We start from the raw sequence: 17,949 nt of genomic DNA on the forward strand, positions 1-17,949 counted from the left end.
ACTGCTCACGCTGAGCGCCCGTCACAGCTGGCTGGATCCCGCCTAAACTCAATAGAACAATGTGGAAGCCCATTCATTTCCAAATGATGCAATTTAGTCCTCCATTTAAAAGCATGTGTTCATTCAGTGGCTTGGCATTACGATACCTTATACATGACATTTCCTAATCTTATTTAGGCTTCATCTTCTTAAAAGTCTGTTCTCAGTGACTTAGCTTTTATTTAGTCCATACCTGTATTTTTAGGAATCGCAAAGAGACGCTTACCAAGGTTGGTTTTTAGAGCAGGAGACAGCTGAGCTGTCTGGTGTGCTCAGTAGGGGGGGGGAGATGTTTGGGCTCCCATCTCTTCTGGGACATCTTTTAAATGTTTTTAACTGAAGAGTCATTCATATTTTACAGAGTGTAATAGGCCCCGAGCCTTGGGACTGGCTTTGCACTACGATTACAGCACACATACCTATTAAAACTGATTAGCTCTCATGTGGGGGAAGGCCTGTGTCCACAAAGTGCTTTGATTATAATTTAGTTCTAAGTATTAAATGTTGGGGCATTTTGAGTTGAGTGAACAAACAGCCTCATCATAGTCTGTGGAAGGGAAAATTCCATCCCCCGCGTATTAAACAGCTTCCATCAAAGCTTGACAAATGATTTCACCACCTCTTTATTATGCATGCCATAACAGTTGGGGAAGAGAAGTGGCTGCGTTTAAATTCGCCTGAGCAGCGTGAAATGATAATACTGATACACAACGAGCCAGTTGTTCTGCCTCACAAATGTTCTGTTCAAGCATGTTGCATGGTTTGTTTCTCTGTATCACCTATCTTTAAATGTGTATATTCAGGCAGAAATATTGTGGAGCAATAACACCGATGACTCATATTTCTGCATCGACGATTGAATTTTTGACTCTTGTTTTTGGTTGGTAAATTTAAAAGTATGAAAACAGTGGTTACAAATAAATCTCAAACGCACAGATGAAGTATTAACGGGAACCAGAGACTGCTATGCAAAAAAAATTACATTTTATTATCACAGTATCAGTGAATGAATCTTGTAAACGCAGGCCATGAAGAGTGATGGGATCAAACATATAGCCACTACTAAACCATCAACATCCCAATTACCAATTAAAACAAAATAAACCAGAAGGACAAAGCCAAGCTTACAAGGCTTAGCAAACTCGGGTTATTCTGGGTCCCTCACTAAATGGACCCAAGTTGTGTTTTCTATACCATCCAGCTCTATAACGCAGCATTAGTCATGACAGCTGTGGTTCTATCTGCAATATGTGCAAGTGCTCTGTTCATTCCGGTGAGTTGCTGTTCTTTGCACTACACAACGAATGTGTGTTGTTTCCTGCGGCTGTATGGAGGCCGTGCTGCACTGCATGCTGCAGGGAGGATTCCTGAGAGCTGGAGACCATGTGGCAAAGACATGGCCATTACTGCTAGCAATCCCTCCAGTGCTGGAACAGGCCACATCGGCTTTTGGGCTCTGGGTCCTTGTTAACATTATTGGCAGGTGGTGCGTGAAGCCGGCTGTCCTTGTTGGGACCCTGAAGGCAACTTCTCAAACTAAACTGAAAGCCCTGTCAACTTCTTTTCAACCATAAGCAGTAGTGCCACAATGGATCAGGGGAGGTGATATTTCAAAAAATGAAAAAGAAGAAAAAAGAACACAAAAATATTAATTACTATTTATTTAGGGGAAACTAAACTTTATGCTCTGAAGCTTGTCAAAACTCTAGGACCGCTAGAAATTCCGATGGCATTGAAATATGTGTGTTAAACACACTGCTAGTGTTTTCCTCCAGACAAGACTACACTATGCAGTAACACAAGCAGGTGATCTAAAAACTTTCTATGAAATAGATCTGACATTTTTTTTATTTTTGTCATACCACTGCATTTAGAGCTTAACAGTCCCACCCCTCCTCCGAAAAGACCTTGGGTTCCCGAAGTAAATTACCTTTCATTTCTCCCATTGACTTCTGGAAAAATCTGCATATAAAGAGACCATGCCTTAAGCTAACCAGCACCTACGTGTCTCATAAACATACAACATATCATTTTGAAAGGAAGTCCACAAAAAAAGCCAAAGGTAGGGTAGAGCCGGGACAATTGAAACGCGACGGATGAAACGTTACAGTTTTCTCCGAGTGCAATGATGATAGACAGACGTCCTTAGGTCTGACCATAGAGCATGTTATCCTCCTCCCATCAGCCAAATATCTTCCTGTTATTTCCTTTTATTGCGGAGTTACAGCCGAAGTAAACTTCATTAGCGGTCACATCTTGTCGATTATTAACGAGGTTTTTTCATTTAAAGGTTTGACTACATGCTTATTCGGTAGACCATTTAGTGTTCTCCACAATCCCAGACTTTCATATTTCATGCTTGTTTACATGAGAAGCAAAACAGGCTGTAATGGCATGTGTCCATGTTGGGACGGTTGAAACAGCTGTTTCAACTGTCCCCGACCTGGCTGGAACTCCATGGATTTTAAGTAAATGCACAAATATTTGTGTTCATACAATTATTTATGGAGGTGAGACATGGAAAAGTAGTTTTAGAAAGATGAAAATATATTTGAGCCCGCCAGGTAGGGGGGGTCAAGTTTTCCCATGTTATCAAATGGAGACTGACGGGTTTGGGGGCGTTTTTTGGATGTCCAGTGGTATAACCCATGTAAAAACCTAGTGAAATTACATTTTCTACAATAGAAACATGATATAAATAGAAAAACGTACTGTTCTAGCTATAAAAATAGCATAAACATCCACAGTGCATGATATTTCAATAACCACTTCATCTGCGCTTCAGGATGACGGCGATTAGTTGTTAACAGACATTCACAAAGACGCATAGTCCTGCAACAATCTATTTATAGTAACACCTTTTGGAAGTACCATCCATGATATACAATAAAATATTAAAGTTGTTGGAAGTTTATATGGCTTAAACTGTATGTTTCATTCATCCCCGCATGCTGTTTCATTCATCCCGTCCAGGAGGGACAGATGAGACATTACGCACGTCCCTGAAAGATACAGCTGAAAAAGATACAGCTGAAAATGCAGCTGTATCTGACAGATGACACGTGTAGGTTGCTAGTGACAAAATATCAGCTTTCAGTGTGATACGACCGCTTTGTAAATTATTTTTAATTAAAAAGTGTTTCAACTGTCCCGGCTCTCCCTTACAAGACATATTTCCATATTTTCCGTATATTTCCATATTTTCCGCAAACAAAGGAACTACTCATCCTATAAACCACAACCCACCACTGAATGAAGGAAGCTAAAGTTTGTTTAGCTAACAGCTAATTCGGCTAACCGCTAGCTGAGACAGCATGTAATCACTAACTGTAAAATAACAGTTAAAGTATATAACAATTGTTTCATCAGTCATAGCCTGCCCAGTGTTGAGTTTTGAGTTATTATTCTTTTTTAGACTGAATCAAGCTGTCCGCTAGCGGTTAGCCGGATTAGCTGTTAGCTAAACTAACGTTAGCTCATCGGCCAAGGTTAACGGCAGAAGCGTTGTACTGATTTGTGCAGTGTCGTAAATCCTTGTGAAACAGGATACTCATCTAGCATCTTCTTCCAAAAAAAAAAAACCTTTTCACGTGGTAGCTGGTTTTAAGTCTACCGTTGACGGTTACAATTTTATAGCTTATACTCCAATTGTCAATGGAGAAATTGCATTGTATTTTTACTTCCAGAACCCGCTGTGGGCGGGACTTTTGAGCTCTGTTGGACTGGGTAAACCCCGCCCACTCTTAAGGCAATTTGATTTTGCCAAACCAATGCTCAATCTCAAATCTTAAAAGATTGAACTTTGTCTGGTGATGGCCAGACTGCATATATCATTGCAATTCAAAATACACTACAGCAGCAAAATATGTAAGAATTAAGGTTTTAAAATCTTAGGATTGCATTTACCATAGAGGATGGTTGTGATGAGAAGGCTGTGCTAAAAGGACATATAGTTAGTAGTAGTCTGTTTCTCTGCACACGCACACACACTAACACTCGCACAAGCTCTCACACACATGGCTGGGCTTCTTTGTTCCTCAATCAGCCTTACCTACACAAGGTTAAACTGTGCAAACATTTGCAGCTTCTAATTGATGGGCTGTTCAAACACGTGCCGATGTTCTTGCCACGTCAGACATCACGGGAAGGGGCTGTGATGGTGGTCAGTGTTGACAAAGCTTCGGCAACATTGTTTGTTTGTGTGTACCGTGTGCAAAAATCAATCTCATTTGACATAGAGCCTGCATTTTATTTTTTAAATAATTTAAAGAAAGTCTAGGGAGTCTTGTTTCAGGAAAATTCTGAGATGACTAAAAGTGCAATTTCCAAGGTAATTTTTCTGTTTTCTTGATAGTAACATATAAGAAATGCTCTTTAAGCAATCTTTTGCAGAGCAAAGACAAACTTTTTGTTTAAAAAAGAAAAGAAAAAAGCCCTTATAAATTTGACACACAGATGGTTTTAAATGCCCGCTGGTTTAGATCCTAATCAGGGCGATAGTCTTGCTTTGCCAGATCCTCCTCCAAAGCGCGCTGGAGGAGCGACTGGCCACTCCTTACAGCATTCGTGGCATAGAGGGAAATGTGCTCTGGTTTAATGGCAATTCTATAACCCTCCTGCTGTCCTACGGTCACATTTGGCCTATTTTTTAAAAGGTTTCTACATCACAAATTTGGGTTTTGTTCAACCAAATTGTCAAATATAAAAAAAATAACGAGGATGGTTCCCTACAATGGTCATAACAAGTAAAATTAACAATCAGTACAGTACTTTCATTACAATTTTGTAGCATTGGGAAAAATTATAAAAGAACGCTAAAAAAAAGTGGGAAATTGTCCGACAAAGCTTAAAAAATTTGGGGAAAAAACAACAAAGACATCAAAAAGCGCAGAAATAAATGGGTAAAAACATCAGAAAAAGTGACAAAATCATCAGGAAAGTGACAATGGTGTTGGGAAAAGACAGACAAACAGTTTTAATTTCAAATTCATACCCAGAAAAACAATGGTCAATGGTAAGACAGGGTTAAACCAATCAGAATCGTCTTGGGCAGTGCTGAGAAACCTCAGTTTAGACGGATAGTCCAGCTATATGTGTGTATTTCCCTGCAGAGATGTTCACATCTTTTTTCTATTCCCCCCCCTACTTTTAATTGATCCCCAGTGTGGAAATTAAAATTGACACTGCATTTGTTTAAATCACTACACACGGGTGCTCTTTGTTTGTGTGGGTGTGAGCTAGGTGGGAGATTGTGCATATGTCTCATCAGTTTTGTTTAATTAATGAATTGAATTAATGAATACCCCATGATGATTTGGCTTAATCGTCAAAGACAGACAACTTTCCGTCAACCTTCAGAAGAAAAGAAAAGTCCATCCCCACCAACTTTTGGACGAATTAAAAAAAAACGGAGTTTGTCTCTCCCGTTCTACTGACAACCCATATGTTTCCTTGTAGATCTTCACTCCAGGGACTTCTGAAGCTGTCAACGTGTCTCTGAGTCCAGGTGAAACCAAGAAAAAGACAGACGAACTGAAGAGAACCTCTCAGCAGATGACGCGCTTTAAGGCTGGCACAGAATCAAATCCAGATCCTCAACCAATGCGCCTCACACTCATCAGGGCGGATGCCGGGATATACCGTGTAAATATACATGCAGATGTTTATTAGATCTCTTCCTGTGACAGCTCATCTTGAACAGATTTTGTCTCCTTAGAGCTGACATGGGCGCTGACACATGCAGACAGATGTGTTGCCGGTTGCTCCCTTGGTCTCCATCTGATGGCGTCTACGAGGATGGATGGGCTTATTGTATAAGGTACAACTGGTCATCCAGCTGTGTATTTAATTAGTCATGTACTTGAATCGATCGTGTTTACTCTAGGTAAATAACTTCTAATCATGAGCACATGCCGTGCTTACGGCAGATGCCAAATAAATAAATCCTGTTTGTGCATAGTTGCACTCGTGTCGAAACAAAAAAAATACACGGCAGTGCACACAAAGACATTGTTGGGCCATTTTAGCGCTGTATTTTTACAACATGCTGGGATGCTTGACGTCCCTCCCACATGACACAGCTGGTCACACTTGATGCCAGTTAGAAACTACAGTACAGGAAGTAGAAGCAAGCAGCTTTCTAAAGATGCTACTTTGCATTTCTGAGCTGCAGTATGCTGAGGCCTGTGTGTGTGTGTGTGTGTCTGGCTGGCTGGTTGCTGTGCCAGGCTGGAGAGGGAGTTGTGAACAGTTCCACAGATCTAGGCATTAAACTAATGTGCTGGGATCAGGGGCCAGCGCCTCGCAAGCTGTCTCTTTGGCTGAAGGCTGTAATAGGAATGGGCGGTGGGTGAGCACTGGCGCCCGGCGATGGCACAGAAACCAAACACCTGCCAAAGTACTGTTCCAGGCCCCATGAACACATATATTTCCATTCTATCCAATGTCTCCTCCGGTTGTGATTAGTGTGATCAACAATGGTCCCAGGTGATGAGATTAATGCCCCCGCTTTGATGACCAGAGGGGCTGCTGAGAACCATACAGCTACAAAGTTATACTTTAGCATGCACATCGATCTACTTATTATATGCACACCTGTCACTGTTATATTATGCTCTTACTGACCACAGCTAGGGAAATGTGTAGTGTTCAATGACCAAGTCATCGTTCTTTCTAACAAACCATTAATGTACTACTTATGAATGCATGAGAGAATTCTACAGGAAAACTGAAGCGTTTCCATCACATAAAAAAAAAACATCGTCTTAGACAGAGCTCTGGACCTTTATTTATTTAGATATAATATGAACTAGATGCTGTATTTTATCAGCAAGAATAAGCGCTGCAGGAAGACTGAAGTCTTTTATAACTCAATATAAAGAGGAGCTTTATTTTTTACTCCCAGTGATTCATTCCTTTTGACACGCTCACTGGCGAAGGAAGTTTCCTAACTGTGCTCCGGAGTGAAGCCGTTTCTTCAGTTCAAGTGTTTTTCTTTTCTTCAGCGTTTGAGTCATCTTTATGTCTCTCTAATTTCATCTCTGATCCGCCTCTTCCACAGCATTGGGCTGAGCGTTGCAGGAATGAAATAGGAGGAATGGATTTCTTGTCACATCGCCATCAACTTTCAGCACCTTGACACCGAGAGTAAGGTAAAGAAAATTAAACCCGGATCCCTCTGAGACCGAAAGTATTGTGTCTTTTCAAAAGGATATGATGCGGAGTTTAGTTTCATTATATCAGCAGAGGTATATGTGGAGTGGGGGGGGGAGTGGGGGGGGGGGAGCAGGTTTGTTCTTGGAGCATGGTGAAGTCCACGAGATTAGTTTTTACTTCAAATTGTGACTTGCAGTGTATTTCTTTCCGAAGCTCGCTCCCAACGTCACCGTGTCCGTTCTCTGCGTTGTGTCTCATAAGAAACTAACATTCGCTTCTTGTCTGGCATTAGCAATTACCTTCACCGTGGAAAAGGTCAGGACATGTTTTTAAAATGCGACCCCGGCCTTTTCCTGACTGCTCGGCTGACCCGTCATACACTTATTGGGTATCAAATGAGGCCTTTGCACATAGGGCCAAGGAGAAAGCCTTGCCATTCTGACATTTTATAACCAAGGTGAAAGCCTGTCAGAAAACTCGTCCTCTCTCACCGTCCTTTGTCTCGTTAAGTGTAAACCTTGGTGTTGAGAGCTCAAAATTAATTTGCATGTGTGAGCATCTTAGAGTATTTCACTGTGAGAAATTAACGCGATAATATTATGGTTGTGTATGTTTCTGTTTCCTGTTTTATTTTGGTAGTCTGGTTTTCTGTCTTGTTTTGTTGAACTTCCTTTATTTTGGTTTTGTGATTGTCTGATGTCTTTCACCTGTTTCACAGCCCTAGTGTCACCTGCCTCTTGTTACCTTGTTACCTTGTGTATCAAGTCTTTGTGTTGCCCTTGTCTTGTGTCAGGTCATTGGATTGTATTCTGTGTGTGTGTGTGTGTGTGTGTGTGTGTGTGTGTGTGTGTGTATTTTTTGTGTGTGTAGTTTACCCCGTTGGTTTCGGTGTTCCTGGTATTTTTGTTATTCTTGCTTTTGGGATTCTGCCTTTATTTTGCCTGTCTGAAGTTTTAATGTAGATTCAGCTTGTGTTCATATTCTGAATGTACTTTTTAATTTCTGCAGTTGGTGATGGATTTATTAGATATGAATCCAATTGACTGTGCTTTATTTAAGAGTTAACGATACAGACCCAGAGAGACAATGCCATTCTCGGCGAGCTTGAAAAAACAACTGCCATGTTCACAAGATGTTTCATTTATGTTAAGGTTGATAACATAATTGTCAAATATGTGCAGTCAGCACATTACATTATCATAATTAGTCATTTGTACGTTTCATATCAGATTACACACTCATAGTGTACCAAATATTACGCACGTGCATACAAATGCACGCACAAATATTTCAGGTAACATATTTTAGATAACGCTTCACATTCTCGTAAGTTTTTAATTGCTCTTAGTTTCACTCAAAGTATTTATGTTATTCCCGCTGAGTTGCTCTGCACAGGGATAATGGTCGCCCACTTTCCTCCATTTTATTGTAATGGTAAAGCGTAAACCCTAATGTGAGCCTAATTCACTTCACCCCTCAGCAGTTTAGGCTTTGGCTCATCCATCTCACTTAGAAACTGCACAGCTAGCCAGATTCCCGCTGTATGAAGACATCAGCTTTATTCCACTCCCTAACACAAGGATGCTAAATTATTTATCTTATTTAGCTATGGCATTGCAAATAACTGCTAGACACAGAGTAATGGGATTCCAGTTATAGTCTGTCCTGTCCACTATTCGGCCGTACCGCTGGATTGTGAAGGAGGTGCATGATTGATGAAAAGAGAACCTTTTCAAAGGTCACATCTGTATATATCACACATTTTGCTCATTTTGCATTGTGCTGGTCCATAAACACCGCTAACTGTAATTTAGCTGTCATGTTTTGGCAACCTGTATTTTTTTTTGTTTTGTAGGTGAAATAATTCTGAAGTGTATTCATGTATTAAAAAAAATCTAACGATGTGACAGCAAAACAGTTATAGCGACTTGATAGGAATATTAAAAAAGCAAGGATAAAGAGCACCCGCATCACATGCGCTTTCAAATGAGACGAGCCAGTCTTTGTAGCAAGAAAAGATTAATACTGCCCGTAATGCCAAATGCATTCTGGGATCTAGATTAGCTCCAAGCTAAATAGAACGCAAGATGGATGGTGGCCTTTTGATGAATATGATTTCCATGTCAAAAACATGAGAAAGCAGGTGATGCATTACATAACATAACTCTGCAGCTACAGCATGTGGTTGCAGGTTTCCATGCAACATGCATCACATGTTGCTACTTATTAGGTAACCTTTTTTGCAGCTTTACAATATTTGAAATATTCATTATATATTGTGAATGCTTTTCTGTTTTTGAATACCTTTTTTTCCTGTAATAAACACACTAATTGTGAGAAAGTAATTAGGTTAGATAAGTGTATGGCTGGAAATGCAGAAATCCATGATGTGTATGGATTGTCTGGATCATTACCATCTGGTCTGCTTGGGCTTCTCTCTGCTGGATTTGTTTTCAAACCCTCTTGTTCCACCTTCTTGCAGCCAGGAAAAGATAAGGGCAGAAAAACAATGGGAGAGCCAAGGTGCATCATTTGTTTAGTTGATAAATTATGGATAGCATTTCTGATAGGAGACCATGGCCTTTACCTGAGCGTGACACCCCCTCCCATGCCCTTATCCTGCCATATTCTTCCTCTAGCATAACCACAAAACTAATCAATGATAAGAGGCCCAACTCTAAGGGGGAGGGGTTTTTTGAAACTAAATTCAAATGCCTTTGGGATTTTGCTGTGCAGTATACAGTGTTGATGTGCTTTGAGAATACGGTTATAAACAGGAGAATTCTGCTGTGCTTTTTTATTTTATGATTCAGTGTCTGTCTTGTTTGAGTGCAGCCAGATTTTTCAATTTTGTTATGGTTCTTTTGTCCCTTCCAATTCTCAGTTCAATCTTACGGCACCAGTCTCCCTTCCATACTAGTCTCATCTTGCAACACTTGTGCTGCTGTAATTGGCTTGGTTTCTATTTTTTTTTTTTATAACACCTCCTTAAGAGCCAATCTGAGCACTTGCAGCCACGCACAAAGCTTCACCAAAGAAATACACAAACTCAGTCCTCTACCAAGCTTGTTTTAGAGCTTATGAACAGTGAAGTTTGATAGTAACAGTAATAATTTGGGAAATGGGAGTTATGAAGGGGTTCTGTGAAAGAGTTATGAATCAGATGCCATTTAAAGGGTTGTTGTTTGAGACTGATAAAGAATAAGGTCCCAGCAGCAAGCATGTGGACGTGTATACATTTAACAGTGAGAGAACGTTACAGGTTTAAATTCTAATCACAAAATATTAAATTAAAATAGGATGCATTAACTACCCAGCATTGTATTAAAAGCTCCACCTTGAAGTATATGCGTTAAACAGCAAACACACAGCGAAGCATTTGGTATAATATTATCTTGAGTCTGTATGTGTTCATAATTTGGGGAGAAGTGGGAAATATACTTTTTAACAAGTATATATCAACAAAACCCTGTGTGAAACAGATTTATTTAAAGAAGTAGATTACATGATAAGTTTGCAAGATGGACAAAACTGAGGAAAATGTCACTTTAATGGCTACATGTCATGCAAAAAACAACAAGAACTGGCCTCAAACAAGAGGCACATATCACTGGGGAAAAGTAATCAAAGCTCCCACACAGAAAATGGAAAAATAACACCTTGATTTACCGTGTGAGCAAGAGCTAGACCCTGTGAAAGACATCCCCTCTGAGGAGTATTTTTGGGAGTAACATGGACAAATGTGCAATTTCAGAGACTCAGTCAGAAGACAGACAGACAGAGGGAGAAGAGGACACTTTTTTTTCCACTGTCACCCTTTTCCTTGTATTTTTATCTGCCTCTCACTTTGATTAATGCCAGCTAAAAGCCCCTCTGACCTTTCTGATAGATTTATGGACTTCACGGCACAATAACTTAGTGTTTCTGTGAGCATTCATTTTCCCTACATTGATATTTGTCATTTACAGGGTTCAGAGATTGGCCTTTTCACTCCTACACATAGTGTTTGCTTCCTAAGTTGATTAGCTCACAATCCCTCAGGCTTGTCACTGGGAGGTATGAGTGGCCTGGTGTCAATATCCAGGTACACTCGAAAGGTTAAGATGATGTGAACAACTGATCTTTAATGAAGCCAGTGCAATGTAATGTAAAAAGTATGAATACTTAATTCTTAAGTGGAATTTTCACATTTCTGTGCTTAAAGGTGCTCTAAGCGATGTCACATGTTTTTTACGGCACATTTGTTGTCACGTACAGCAAACATCTCCTCACTATCTGCTAGCTGCCTGTCCCCGGAACACACTGTAAAAAAAAAAACACCGCCTCACTATCTGCTAGCTGCCTGTCCCCTGAACACACTGTAAAAACATCTCCACGCTATCTGCTAGCTGCCTGTCCCCTGAACACACTGTAAAAACATCTCCACGCTATCTGCTAGCTGCCTGTCATCAGAACACACTGTAAAAATATCTCCTCACTATCTGCTAGCTGCCTTTCCCCTGAACACACTGTAAAAACACATCTCAACACTATCTGCTAGCTGCCTGTCCCCTGAACACACTGTAAAAATATCTCCTCACTATCTGCTTGCTGCCTTTCCCCTGAACACACTGTAAAAACACATCTCAACACTATCTGCTAGCTGCCTGTCCCCTGAACACACTGGAAAAACATCTCCTCACTATCTGCTAGCTGCCTGTCCCCAGAACACACTGTAAAAAACATCTCCTCACAATCTGCTAGCTGCCTGTCCCCAGAACACACTGTAAAAAACATCTCCTCACTATCTGCTAGCTGCCTGTCCCCTGAACACACTGGAAAAACATCTCCTCACTATCTGCTAGCTGCCTGTCCCCAAAACACACTGTAAAACATATAATCCCTATCTGCTAGCTGCCTGTCCCCTGAACACAGTGTAAAAAACATCTCCACACTATCTGCTAGCTGCCTGTCCCCTGAACACACTGTAAAAACATCTTCTCACTATCTGCTAAAATACGAATCAATTTGTGCTAATAAATCAATATCCTTGGTGTAAGCTTATTTTCTTGGTCCATGGCCAATGTAGCCCAGTCTAAAATTACATTTGTAGACAGAAATAAACAACCTAATAAATACATCTAAATAAATAATTGTTTTGAAAATGTCCTATTAAAGTGTAAAACAAAACCACTAGGTGTAAGATGTTCACTGTTTTAATAAAGTTAATACAAATACAATTATTTTTTCACAATCTAACCATAAAACATAACCTACTGTTGTCTGTCTGGTTGTCATCGTTCGCTTTCAGCCCGATGAACTCTCATTGCACAGGTGCACATGAGGCAAGTAGGCCCTATGTGAACCTCTTACTGTAATACGGCCCTGCGTGAGAGGCGGGTTGTATTTATCTAGCTAAATGGTCAGGATGCGCCTCAGAGCAACGCCACAGGTCAGTCAGACACTTTGTTGATATCAGCTGAGAATGATTACGCCACTTATTTTGGTTAACGCAAAATGATGCAAACTGGTTACGGATGTATTTCAACTTACATAAAGTAAATATTCAGTATACCAATTCTCTGCAGTTTGTAAAAATGGTGCATGTTAGCAACATTAACAGAGCTGCCAACTTTTGTTTGGAGCATAGACTGTATATTAATATTAACAGTCTATGGTTTGGAGGGAGATTTGGTATCAGTGAAGTCGGTGCATATTATGACTTTGAGCTATCATCACTGTCATCACTCAATCTTTTTGTCCAACAAGTACAGTCCATGATGAATGAGAATGGCTGATCACCCTGATGCCTATCATAGCCTTAGTGCTGCTGATTATTCACTTTGAGTTCATTAAAACAAGTTGAAACCGCTAACACACTTTGAGTTTGGTGGTTTGTATTTGCTAAGATGTGTAATTTAGTTCATTGTTGTAATAACTTTATTCTACAACATGCTTTTTTTATAGCATTAATTCCAGCTAGGCAAAATCAAGCTCTGCTGTCATGACAGGTAATACTGAGATTAAGACATTCTTTATTGATGCCACAAGGGGAAATTACATTTTTGCACTCTGTTAGTTATTTCACCTATTACACACACAGGCACAGGACTTATACAAATTGAGAGATGTCAGAGGTAGGGGGCTGCCCATGACAGGCACATCAAACAGACTACCCCCAATACTATACATCTGAAAGCACACATGGCAGATCCGCTGGTTACACTTTATGTAGTCTCCCATTGCCAGACCTTCCTCCACAGCTTTGCGGAGGAGGGTCTGGCTAGTCCACACAGCATTCCGGGATGGGAGAAAAAACGTGCTCTGGTTTATTGGCATTTCTTCAAATGAATCACAATGGTCATGGGCGGCACTAAGCACTGCTGCAAAATAGCATCAGAAATGTACTTGTTTTGGTGGAACATGTGTAGGGGAGAGCCGGGACGATTAAAACGCGGGAAGGACGAAACATTCCAGTTTTCTCCAAGTGCAATGATGATAGACAGACAGACTTCCTAAATACACAGGTATTTATATAGCGCTTTTCCAGTCTTAACAACTGCTCAAAGCGCTTTTACATCTACAGGAAACATTCACCATTCACACACATTCATACACTGTGGCAACTCGGGGTTCAGTGTCTGACCCAAGGACACTTCGACAATGACCGCAGGGGCAGGGATCGAACCACCAACCATCTACCACTGAGCCACAGCCGCCCCATGCATAATAGATGAAAACATTATGCATGTTAACCTCCTTCTATCAGCCAAATATCTCCCTGTTATTTCCTTTTATCACTTACAGCCAATAAACGAGTTTTGATGGTCGAAATTAAACTTTATTAGCAGTCACATTTTTTCGATTATTAATGAGTGTTTTTCATTTAAAGATTTGACTGCATGCTTATTCAGTAGACCATTTAGTATTCTCCACAATCCCAGACTTTCGTATTGCATTCTTGTTTGCATGAGAAGCAAAACAGGCTGTGATGGCATATGTTGGGTCCCCGGCCTGGCTTCAACTCCATGGATATGGCATAAGTAAATGCCCAAATATCTGTGTTTATACAATAATTTATAGAGTTGAGACATGGAAAAGTAGTCTTAACCGCCTAATACACGCTTCACAATGACGGCAATGAGTTGTTAACAAACATTCACAAAGATGTATAGCCCTGCAACAATCTATCTAAAATAACAGCTTTTGGAAGTAGCATTCATGATATATAGTGAAAAAAATTAAGTTGTGGAAAGTTTATATGGCTTAAACTGTATGTTTCAGTCATCCCCCCCATGCTGTTTTCTTCATCCCGCATATCCCACTATTGCTGTATTAACTCCTGAACGGTTTTGTTCAAAGCTGAAAATGCAAATTTATTTGACAGATGACAGGTGTATGTTGTTAGTGACAAAATGTTAGCTTTCAGTGAAATACATCCGCTTTGTAAATTATGTTTAATTAAAAAGTGTTTCAACTGTCCCGGCTTTGTTTTAGTCATGCAACAGAAAACCCAGATTGGACAGATAGTCTAGCTAGCTGTGGATTCACCCTGCAGAGGTCTGAGGCGCAGGTAACATATAGTCCATTAGAAATCCACCAGTTTAAAACGCCAGCACAAAAAAAGCAGAAGATAACGGCCGAAAAGAGGGACATTAGGTAGAATTTCCGGCGGCACCGGAGCTATCCCGGAAGTGGAACATCTTGGACATAGACTACATTTTGTGCAACCGGCTTTACAGTGTTCTAACGTAACTAGCTAGCTACAGAAGCCTCCCTTGCTGATGTACACTTAGCTAAAACATACCGCAAAGTGACCAACGGCAACGAAAGCTGAACTCACGCAGCTACAGTTTCTTGGAACATAGCATTGTGGACAGTGAATTAGATACATTTGATACATTTAACTGTTTAACAGACCCCAGAAGAGACAAGACGCTAGCCTTAGCGAACGCTGCGGTCCTTCTGCCTTCCCGCTGCAAGAGACGCTGTATTCCTCCGACATGTTAACGTTAGCTAACGCTACTGTTTTAAAAACCGGTTCCCAGGTTAGTGGGTGTGCATACAACTCAAAACCAACACGAACAAGCGTAGCGTTAGCTAATAATGTTCACTCAGCGTTTTGTTTTGTTGTTAAATTGTGTGTAAAATGAGCGGTCACGTTCAATCACTGGTTTCAGGTAGCCTCCCTACGGTACCATAGATTTGCTGGTTAATTAGCTAACATTAGCAGGTATAAGCCCGTTGACAGCGACGTCATTGTTCACATTTCGGCACAATGTTTTTGACCGTAGTGGTCATAGTGACTTAAAGTGTGATGTCGGATGCTAAAAAGAAAACTAAAAGCTTTTTTTCAGTTAACGTTAATTTTCAACGTTAAACCATTGGGCGCGCGGTCTTCACCACTTTTGACCCGAACAGGTGATTCTGTTTAACCATGAAATGACCTAAAACTTGATCGCAATTCGTTATTTATTCGGCAAATAACGTTTGCCATCAGCGTTTATCGATAAGGATAAAATCCGTGTAAACTTTTGAGTTTATGTCCATGAAATTCAATGGCTGTTTAATTATAATAATGAACACGCACACACACAAGATGTCGCACACATGTAGTCATACAGAGGCCGCCCAAGTTATCAGCTGTACTGTTTTTGTTTTTCTCTGAGTGAGAAAATGGACGCGTGGCATGAAAGTGTGTGAAAAGTGTCACAAAAATGTGTGTGATACTCGCGGTCGATGTGTGAGAGTAGGCAGCCCCGGCAGAGGGCTCTATGTGGCAGCAGCCTATGTAATTTATGTTGTTACTATGTGTTACTAATATCAGCTCAGCTTAACAAAAGAACTCGTTGTTAAATAGCACATTGTTGATAATGGTGACTAAGGAGACACATATTTGTTCTTTTTAGACAGAGGACCAGGAGACTTTCCGTTGACCTTGTGGGAGGATGTGTCTCTCTCCCCCCCCCCCCCCCCCCCCCCCCCCCCGTCCGCCTGCTGCAGCGCATTGGACTGTCACTGGTTCAGAGGTCAGCCTGACATCCATCCACAGCCTCTTGCTCGCCATTCCTCGTCCATTCTGCACCTTGCTGCGCAGGTAATACTTCATGAATTTGTGAGTACCAGCCAATATTACACCTGTGTTTTATTTTGGACTTGCGCTAGTAAGTGAAGTCTTTAGGTGTTTATGCTCCCAAGCCTGACTCAGGCGTACAATGTTTTATTTTAATTTAATGGACAAGCAAGCAAGTAAGCAAGCACGCTAGCTAGCTGGCTAGTTAGCTAGTTAGCTAGGTATCTAGCTAAGATAAGAACCTTTATTTGTCCCACAGTGGGGAAATGGCGGCAATGAGCAAAGATAGATAAGTGTACGGAGATAGATAAGTGTACAAGATATAGCAAACTGTATTATACAATAAAATACACATAATTTAGTAAATTGCACTATGAAAATTGCCAAAATGAAAATTTAGTTTTCATTAATTTCATTCATTCATTCATTTGTAAATTAGTTAGTTAATTAGTTGTGTGTTTGGATGTGACCGTGTGGGCCCGTTAGTTAAGTGGGCTACTGGTAAATAATTAAATTTAGCAGATCAGTTCTAAGACATGGTATATTGAAACTTTTGGGTGTACACATAGAACTATAACCCCCTTTAGCTAGTAAACTTGGCTCTTCTGTTTGGTGTAGCACCAGGGTGCTCAGAAGAGAGAAGTTTTTGTTTTTTGTTTTGTTTTTTTTTAAATATTTTTGCAGTGACCCCCTACAGTGTTAGCAACTGCGTGTGTCTTTTCTGGTTATTTGATACAGTTTGTAACATCACTCAATTTCCACTTTTACAAAGGCAGCTAATGAGGATTGCTCCCTGCATTCCTCTGTGATCTTGTACATCAGTTATTATGTGTTTTGATTTGAAATTGGAGTAGTGTGCAGTGTTTTACAGAAGCATAAAGTAAAGATCAGACGGCAAGACTTCAAACCTTTTCCCAATGAGAACAGTTAGGAGTAATTGACTAATCTGCTTACCGTTCTGGCAGAAAGCTGCTCTTATCATCATAGATGGGGCGTTATGCATATTAGCACACATTAGGAAGGGTGCTCACACAATATGCGTTTTTGTTATTCAAAATTGTCCAGTAGCTCATCAGAAGAGATCATTGTACTGTGAGTCATTTACTTAATGCTAAAGTGTTTTATCTTTATTTTCCCCCATGTCACAGAAAAGACAGTATATATTTATGTTGGAGTGACATTAACACAAGGATGTCATGCATGAGGGATCCTGCTGTGTTATTACATAAAGGATGATACAGCTTTTTCCTCAGGTTGCCGAAGTGCTCTACTAGTCCATTTGTCTTGACTCCATATTGTGGGGGAGGCAGACCTTTCCAAAGAGAGAACCTGGGTTGTATATGTATATATATATATATATATATATATTCTTCTTTTTTTTTTTCCCAAACCTTGTTCAATTAAAAGAAAAAATCCATTTCATATAATTTCCATATCTGTGTCTAAAATGTTGGAAAAGCCAGGGTAGATAATACATAAATAAAACTCAAAAAGCTTAAAGACAAAGCTTGCTAAATGGGGACCGGCTGCAATTGTTAGATCTGTGAAAAGTCACATAATTACTGTTGATGCTCACGTTGAATTTACATTCGGCTTAGGTGCTGCCCAAACGGCTCGGGTGCTGTGCATAAGCCTTATTAAGGCAGAAAAAAACCTGGCAACATTGTGTTCTTATGTGAGGCTTCTTTCACAACATGATCCAG

At 40.3% G+C, this 17,949-nt stretch overlaps 1 long non-coding RNA gene across 1 annotated transcript; it reads left to right on the plus strand.

Annotated features, from left to right (window-relative positions):
* Window positions 1–788: 788 nt before the first annotated feature.
* Window positions 789–8,762, plus strand: LOC117947949. Its single transcript, XR_004657367.1, has 3 exons — window positions 789–799; window positions 3,637–3,755; window positions 8,751–8,762. It is a non-coding gene; the product is annotated as an uncharacterized LOC117947949 (long non-coding RNA).
* Window positions 8,763–17,949: the final 9,187 nt, after the last annotated feature.

Source organism: Etheostoma cragini, chromosome 7 (genome assembly GCF_013103735.1).
Source record: "Etheostoma cragini isolate CJK2018 chromosome 7, CSU_Ecrag_1.0, whole genome shotgun sequence".
Lineage (NCBI taxonomy): Eukaryota > Metazoa > Chordata > Actinopteri > Perciformes > Percidae > Etheostoma > Etheostoma cragini.